This window comes from Haliaeetus albicilla, chromosome 9 (genome assembly GCF_947461875.1).
Source record: "Haliaeetus albicilla chromosome 9, bHalAlb1.1, whole genome shotgun sequence".
In the NCBI taxonomy this organism is placed as follows: domain Eukaryota; kingdom Metazoa; phylum Chordata; class Aves; order Accipitriformes; family Accipitridae; genus Haliaeetus; species Haliaeetus albicilla.
This window is the reverse complement of record NC_091491.1, coordinates 28,038,174-28,047,408: the sequence shown is the minus strand read 5'-3', so window position 1 is coordinate 28,047,408 and position 9,235 is coordinate 28,038,174.

Genomic DNA, 9,235 nt, shown 5'->3' with positions numbered 1-9,235 from the left:
CTCTTCTCCCATGCTGTCCTGGAAATTAAATTTTGTAAATGGCTTTGTTCAGTCTGTTGTTCATAAAGCAACATCATCTTAACTGCAGTCTTGGTTGATGTAGAAGGGTTTAGAGTTCCAACACTACAGTGAAGCATCAAAACCACAGGGCTTCATTCAAAGCCCAATGAAATGAAGGTTAGCCTTTGGATCAGGTCATTAAAGCCTTTTATCAGAGGAGTCCAGAGTCATTGTACGCAGCTCTACCAGCAAGTATTTTGTATTATTAATGCAGAGAAAATAACTACTAAATGGTGTAAAACATTTGTTCTAGTTCTAAAGCCATAGAAAATACTGATGAATGCTGCTATAGATCTACTTAGGCAGAAATCACATGCTTTGAAATTCTGGGAAAGATCATTGAAAGAGGACCATATAGAATAATTGTAAATACCAGTGTGAAAAACGCTTTTGGAGACCTGCCTAAGGAGCATATTGGTTCCAGAAACCTGCAGAGCCTACCTGCATAAACTTGTAGGCCAGCTCATCCCATCCAGCCTGCAGAAGCTGCAAGTCCAGGGGACTGGACCTCCCATCTCCGGCAGGAGAGAGTGTCCCTTTCCCAGTACTGGGGGGCAGGGACCATCGTGCAGGAGCATCGTGCGTCTCGGCAGGGCTGGCTCCCGGTGCGCGTCTCCAGTGGTGCGGTGTCCTCCAGCAGTGCACTGCAAACCTGCCGCAGCTGGAGGAGAAACTGCAGTCTTTGGCCAGGAGCTCCCACCAGGACCTGTCCTTGCGCAGGCAGGGTGGATGTATCCTGCTTTTGCCTTGCCAGCAGTGAGATGTGGTTAAAGGGAGAGGAGAGAGCATCTCCTCAGCAGCAGCAACCAGCAGCTCAATTACATTAAACAATTGAATCAAGGATTGGATAGCAAATACAATTTATAACACCACCTGATACAGCAACCAGGGAGAAATATCTCCTGGGCTGTGAGAAACTAACCTGACAAACCTGATTTAAGAAATAATATGACTAAATGTGAATCCCCCTGAAGGCTGTGCTAAGGATCTCTAAGGAATGGTCCTGGCCTGAGCGCGAGGACACTACTTTGATGAGCAATTTCTTCTTGTGTAATTACTCCACATCCCAGGTAATCTGTAGGAGATAAGACTTTACTGTACCTGACGCTGGTGGCTAGGTCTTAATAGCAAATAGGGTTTATGTCTGATGTAAATCTTCTCTGTTTTTCTTTTCCTATGTTTTCTCCTCCCCAGCTTCCAAATGTCCCCAAATCCCCCAGCTCTCTGTGTGAGCAGCAGTGCCTGGTGCTGGCTTTCTTCGATTCTTGTTCTTAATTGACCTGTAAATTCACCTCATAAACTCTTGCAGATCTAGTGGCCCTTCTACCTTTGCAGCTTCTTAATTATCTTCTTAATTAATGAAAGCCTCAATGTCCCCAGTATGTTTTTATCAGACAAGTCTGTTATGAAACACATTAACTTGGACTTTATTGGTTTTAATAACATCCTCTCCTCAGCCTGGTTATGTGTTTAGGTATTGCACTATTCATCCTCAGGTTGCTAAAAGAAGTGCCAGTGTATATAACAGCACAATTGAAAACAACCTCATTTACAGCTTCTCCTTTCTCAGCAGCTCCCTGACAAGCCTAGGGTGCCTAATCAAGAACCGTAAAGTTAAAAGGCATTATTAGGACTGAAATATTATAAACAAAAGCAGATGTGGGCCTGGGTGCTGTCAGACATTCTTCGCTGTGCTCGAACCGAGGTGGGGTGTGGGAGTGGGGGCTCCTCCCCTCTGGCCAAAGATACCCCATGCACCGTGGCAATGGGCTGCTGCTTACCAGCTTTTTTATTTTATGTACCTTTTAAAAGGGGAGATGTCAATTCAAGGTCCCAGGTGTCCTAACATAACTGCTTTATATGATTCCAGTTTTATAGCAGTGTAGCAATGTCAGCTCTAGAGGAATTTGCCCAGTGAATCCCACCCACGCACATTCCTGGCTTGTGAGGAAATGTACTACAGGGAGGGAGCGTTCAAGGACTACTAACACTTCCTTGCTGCTGTATGATCTAATGCTGCCTGCATGATCTAATGCTGCCTGCAACAGTGCTTAAATGAAAGAACTTGGCTTTGCAAAAAACTTAAAAAACCCCCAAATAAAGAATCCCCCCCGAAACCCCAAACCAGATAACTCTAAGCAGCCTGGAAATTCAGCGTGCCAGCTTCAACATGCGGAGCTGGACATCTGCAGGATGGGGTGTGTGGAACTGGCCCGAGCTGGCTTTCCTGGTGTATTGTATTAACTGAGCTGGTATTAATTATGCTTTTTAGGAAAAAAAAATCATGCCTAGGAAAATGTTGCCTGTAAATACCTATTTGCAGTTGCGGTATCCCTTTAGCAGAAAACAGGATTTACACAAGCTGCATTTTAAACTCTTGGTATCACAGTTAATCCTAAATGCTGTAAACTGTAATGGCCTATTTCTTTATGTCAAGTTGTTCTTTTTCTCCCTATATCCTGGTTTCTGACTCTAAAGCAGCTTATGTGGTTCATCTGCAGTGCTGACATTCAAAAAAGTGTATGACTGGCAGCAGTAAAACTTTATTTAGCCTCCTTCTCAGTCTAAGAAAGAAATTGGTTTGGCACAAAAACATTTACGGGCAAAATCAAATATATTGTATTGTTTCTATTGTTGTTTAGTTGTTGTTTTCCCCTTGCGTTCAAATATCTTGAGGACAGCTGATAATGATGGCTGACGGTTCGCTGCGGGAATTGCTTTTCCTGTTTAAATGATTATGACGATTGTTAGTGACAGCCTGAGGTGATATGTTGCTGGTCAGTGTATGTAAAAATATAAGGACTGCTGCTTTATGGGGTTTGGAACTCTTAACGGTAAAATCCTGCTATCTGGATGCTGAATTAACAAAGATATTACAATACTAAAACCATTTTCACCCAGTTTCCTTCTCAAAGGAGAACCTAAAACTCATTTGTTAGACTGCAGGCTTGATGACTGACTTGACATTGTTAAATGAAATCAAATATGCTAACAGTCCTGTTACCACAGTTACAAATCTTTAATACAGAGATAATGTGTTAGCTGCCTCTTCTGGTTTCATGAATACATTTTTTATTATCTTAGTGAAGGCCTAATTACTGAACCAAAAAGAGAGCTACACTGGGACTCAGGAGATGTCGGGTGCCTGTCAGCTGTTAGCATGATGGAATCCATTTGCCCCAGTTCCACATCAAAGAAATAATAATAATAGCATTTATCTACTTCTAAAAATGTTTGGATTTAAACCGCCTTTTACTGCACGTACATCATGTCTGACATGCTGGTGGTGGTCTGATATTAGACTCATCACGTTTTATTAAAATGTAGATTTTGCCTCTTGGAACATTTCATTATTTGCCTTTCTGCTTTCAAAACCACTACTAGTTTGGATACAACAAGGATAAATGCAAAAAGGAAAATAATTTATTGATTCTGGATAACATTCCTAAAATGTGAATAATTGGGGGTGGGGTTAGCCTTTTAAAACCCAAACTCTCCCAGCAAGTTCTAAGTACTGCAAAAACTGTACCAGGCAATTGTCACTTTAGATTTTAAAAGTGCATTTTCGTGTGACTGTAAATTGAGTGGTCTTTGGCAGCAAAACCTACCTGTACAGTGCAGAGCAGCCAATACCGCAATCTCTGGTAGTCAGGATCTGCCATTCCCTGTACTCACCAAAATGTTTCTGATATTTGATGTTCGGTTTCACTTTTGCCCCATCATCCACAGATGATAACACTGACTCCAATTTACTCCATCCTGCCTTATCCCTGCAGCAGTTTCCATGCAGAGGAATGGAAAAGATTTTACAATGCAGATGTCCAAACACTGCTTGGCAGGTCCTAAATCTGAGGTCAGAAACTGAAGGTCCCGGACTCGGTCAGTACCTTTTCCATTCCTCTGCATACGCAATTTGAGTGACACCAGCCTTTCAGAGCTGTGCACAAGTGAGGGATGGGAAACAGCAGGAAAGAAAACGTACCCCTTGGCTGGGACTGCTGCCAGCCTTTCCTGGCTCTGCCACGGGAGGGGGGCATCTTTTTTTCGGACTCAAGTGAGTTTGCATCTTCTGTGGGATTATGACCACAGGCACAAAAGGCAAACCTGCCAGTAATCGCTCTCATTTCCTGTGGCATGCAAAACCAACGCCCTTCCTGAGGTTCAATGCAGTTATACGCAGTTTGAGCTGCACAGAGGCTGTTTGCTTCGTGTACAGCTGTGAGCGAATTTCCTCCCATGTTCCATCACACAGACTGTACTGCCTGAGCACTAAGGGAAAAGGAGCTGCTTAGGTGATGTTAGGAAGAAAGATGAGAGCTGCTTTGGTCAACACGACTCTGTCCCGCAAATCAGGTTACTGGAGACCTCTCTGCCAGAAGCTGGTGGAGGAACTGATCCCCTTTCTGGTGTTGGGTACCACGGGATCAGACGAGATGCTGGAGTCCGGGGGTCTCAGAAGCTAAAGCTGTAGAAAGTAATATTCTGAATGTGCAAACCATAAGCAACATACCTAGCAAATAGGGTCAAGAATCTACCAATAATGTTTCTTTTCAGGTAGACATGCTAAAACCTAAAAGAATAAATTACTAGGAGCGTGGTCCCTTTCTCACTTCTTTTGAAGCAATTCCAACTTCTCTTCTTAATGTTTAAGGGGTTCCCCTGTGGCACTGATTAAATCTGCTCACTGGAGAAAATAAAAAGGTACTGAGCATTTCAACCCACTGGTCTGAGAGAAAAGCACTGACTGCCAGTCATAACACCAGTGATCCTAGTTGGATGAGGAAGGAAGTGGAGCACTACTTGATATGGCAAAGACTGATAATTTACTTTGTATTATATGAATCATGGCATCTTTTTCTCTGCCACCACAGGTGAATAGGTTTTTTTTCCTACTGATAAATGCCTGAAAGGAAGAGGAAGAGATATGCTGCTATCTCTGTTCTCAGATGAAGACATCCTCATCTAAGAAATAACATTCGTCCCTATGTCAAAAAGTCATGTTTGCTGGGCAATAAAATCTAAGCTTCTGTGTATAAGTCTGAACTGAGCTAAATATAACTATGTTATATTCCTCTTAAAAAAGAAAGGTAGCATCAGATGCTACCATGAATTTCTAATTTCCCAACCATGTCAAAAGAATTCTATACCTATTTCTTAAAAAAATGTTTAAAACCTATTTCTTGGTGTCTGGTATTAATCCTCTTAGGGGACTCAATGCAGATGTGTGGAAAAATGCTAGTCAGCTTTAGATTCGGTTCTTATGTACCTGAGGAAACTAGCAACATGAAATCCCCAAATCCTTGTCATATCTGGTGTCTACGTGAAATTCAGTGCAGGGCTAGAATAATAGGGTTTTTTGTTTATGGAAAGTTGAATATTGAAATGGAGACCTTATTTGGGACTTAGAAGAGAAAGGCTACAGAGTATGTAAAGCTACGAAAGTGACTTCCGCTTACTCATTTCTGTTTTCTTTATTAAGGATTCACATTTAATGCCCAGTCTTGGGATTCATGCATGCACAAATTACCGTGATCAGATTTGTCTGGTTTAGATTAAGTACAGCTCACTTTGCAGAGACGTACATGGATACCAGCAGCTCCAGTACAGACTACATGAATATCATAAGGAGAAAAGCTAAGTAATCTTTAGAAATTTTTTGCATTTTACAGTCTGATACACAATGTCCTTTCTGCCCTTCCACGCTATGAGAGGAAAAAAGGCCCTAAAAGAGAAAGTGGGAGTTTTAGGTTAGTGGTTTTTTTCCATTGGAACAGGGTAATACATTTTGATAGACAGTCGGGGTTTTTTTTGAGTGGATATTAAACACGTGGACCTGTAAACAGTACGGACTTCAGTATCAACAACTTCACAATGTCATTCTTCCGAGGGCTTCACTTTGCTACAAGAGGAAGTTGAAGCCCAGGCAAGCGCCGTTCCTGCCCCGGCACCCATTCAAACGCATGGCTCCAACTGGGGGAGGCAGAGCTGGGAGAGCAGGCTGGCTGGCTGCCAGCAAGGGCAGGCTGCAGACTGCGTTGGTACTACTCTTTCCTGCTGAATTTTATTACAAGGTTGACTTTAAGGCAATCCGGAAAAGTTGTTATGGCTTTTCCAGGTGTACCCGAGTTTTCAAACAGCTAGGATTGGCATCGTGGGCCAGCTCCCTGATGATAGCAGGGAAGCTTTGCAGTGCAGGCAGCACACCAAGCAGCTCCGTCAGCGGTGCAGTTCGGATGATTTCATGTGATACAACGCTGATTTGTGCAGCTCATCAAACCCCTCAGTAATTTCACTATTTAGTTCATGCTGAAGCTGCTCACTGGTATTTCTGTGGAAGTTCAAAACCTCATACTCAGGAAGCAATTTGTCAAACTTCAGCCCTCAGTGTAGCTGAGTGCAATCCTGGTCAGAATAAAGGCCATGAAAACAGGGCTATTAATTTGGTAGGTTGTAGGAGATGACAGTTGGGACAGGATTTCACACTGTTCTCTAGCATCTTATCTTGGAGTGGTGTGAGGTCCATATTTAATTTTCAGAACTGTTCTTTCCTAAGGATAAGTTAATTTTGTCTTTCAGGGTTATCCATCAGGAGTTCCATGTGCCCCTGGTATTCCTGGAGAAGCTGTCAGGACTGGTGCTGGCTTTCTTACTGTATGTAAGTCTCTAATTTAGGCTCTATAACCTCGGAGCATCTAATTCTTCATCTGTTACTTCAAGGTATATAACGTGCGATCCAAGCTGAACTGCAGTTAATACCTTGCTGCAAAGGTATTCAAAGCTGTGGGATCTGGCGAAAAGGTAACTCTGTTGTGCTGTCTGGGCGAGGGGCTTATATTTGATGCTATCTGAAATACCTTATAGCTCCCTTGACACTGATCATTCGATTTTAAGAATTAGCTAGCTAGTCCCTAACACAGAAGGAGCAGACTATCTTTTCCCTTCTTGTGAAAACATCACACGTTTTTGTTTCTACTCACCTATCAAACAGGATTAACTTCTTCATAGGTAACTAGTACTTGCCTCGAAGTAATCCTAAGCCTTGTGGAGTAGGAATGGATAATGAAAGAAAAGGATAGCAGCAGCCTGGAGATGGAAATAGCAAAAGTGCATGTTGGTACCATAGATCCATTATTTAGATCCTTTGACAGAACAGAACTGTTCTTTGCTTTGTTTTATAATTCTATCCTGAAAATAAGACTTGCATATTGCATCTCATTAGGTTTTATCTGCACCTGTACACATTGTACATGTAATAATATCCAAAGGCTTCTGAAGTGTGAAAGACAGGACTTTCAACAATATGAACAGAAGTTTAAAAGACCCTAATACTTTTTTTTTTTTTTAAAGCTCAATTTATCATGTTTATTGAATGATCTGGGAGCCAAAAACATTGAAGAAACTAGCAGGAGAATTCAGTATTAGATTCAAAACCTAAGAAAATATTTTGTTATTCACTGTAATGTGTTATAAAAAAAATCTAGAATGTAATTGTTTTTATACAATCTAAAGATTAAAAATTCATTAGTATGTAAATGACAATCCATTACAGTAAGAATACAGACTATGTGTTTGTAGCCAATAGGAGTTCCACATGAATCTTAACAGTGACATTTAAAAATGTCTCTGCAAGCCAATCCTCTGCAATATATTTTACAGGTTTTCTCTGTAACCCTGGAACATTTTATGATTAGCATCAACAAGCGTTGCGTAAATCTACAATGACCCTTGTAAAATCAGGCATTTCAGTTTAATATATTCATGGCTGTGGGAAAATAATGGAAGATTGGCAAGGAGGATTGTAAACACACTCAAGTGACTTGCACCTGGAGTACAGAAAAACACATATATTGTACTAATCGTTTAGTCTTGTGTGTTTGATAAGTAGAAGATCTGCATTTAGATAACATAGGCCTGTGATAGATTTAGAGGCACCCCATCAGACACGCTTGAGTTCCCCGCCCTGCTGTGGGAAAGATCAAACCACAGTGGTAAACTATGCCTGTGTGAATCCCTGCTACACAGGCAAGAACAGCAGCTTTAGTGATCCTCTAGCGTGGACCGAGCTCCACGGTGCCTGCATCCCTGCTTGTGTGCCTCTGCCCGGGTGCTGCTTCAGGGATGCCCCGGTTGGCAAGGTAACAAAAATAAATTTCCTCTTTGCATTTCTTCTATGGTTATGTCCTCGTTCCTGCATCCTGCCTGTGCCGGCTCACACAATGGCTTATTTATGTCACATTGATGTTAACTGCATCTTTTGAGAATTTTTAACCTGAAAATATTTGGAATATACAACACATTTTGTAATAAAGTAGCTTCTTTCTTAAAATGTTGAGCCAAAAGTAAGGGATTTAACACTTCCCTGTCTTAATTTCACGATTCAACAGCAAATGGGCCACTTTGAGATACAACAGTATGTCTTTTTTTTTTTTTTTTTAAATAAATGTATGGTATACCTTACTTAACAGAAACTCTGATGAGCCTTTGTTTTAGAGTGATCATCTGGCTCCAAAACTCCAGCTGCTTTTACATGAAAGACCTTCAGCAGCTCTACCGACACTCTCTTTTTGGGCCTCTCCATTCTTCATCACCAAAGGGCTGCTAATGGATGAAGGATGGCAAGTGGCTCCCTAGAGCCTACGTGGAAACAGGAAGGTACAGCAAACTTGGGACCACGCACAAAATGTATTTGTAAACAGTCAGGTTTGAAATGAAAGTACTGTCTGTCCTTCTTGGGCTTCACCTTGTATGGTTCAATTTGTTATCAAAAGAGTAAACAAATTAATACGTGCCCCCATTCCTTACCCCACTTCTCACCATCACGTATGTCTGGATTCTGCATCAGGAAACTGCCCCTTTTTGTAAGACTCATTTTTGGGGTAGCTATCTAGAAGCAAATGTTTTGGAAATAAAAAAACCTTGAAGTTTTAGGAAACTTTTAGGAACTTTGGACCTTTTCAGACTTAAAAAGTGTTTCCTCAAGCAATGCGAATGCACTGCACTATCTGTACTTCTCCAGATAGTATCATCCCATTAAGTATGAATGTCGTATCAGACATTAGAACGAACCAAAGATAAGGTAATAATTTCCACAAATCACCTGTGTTTTCAGGAAATCTTTCAGAAATAGCGCATCAGGGTAAGCACCAATCAAAGGTGTTTTGGTTTTTTTTTCTCC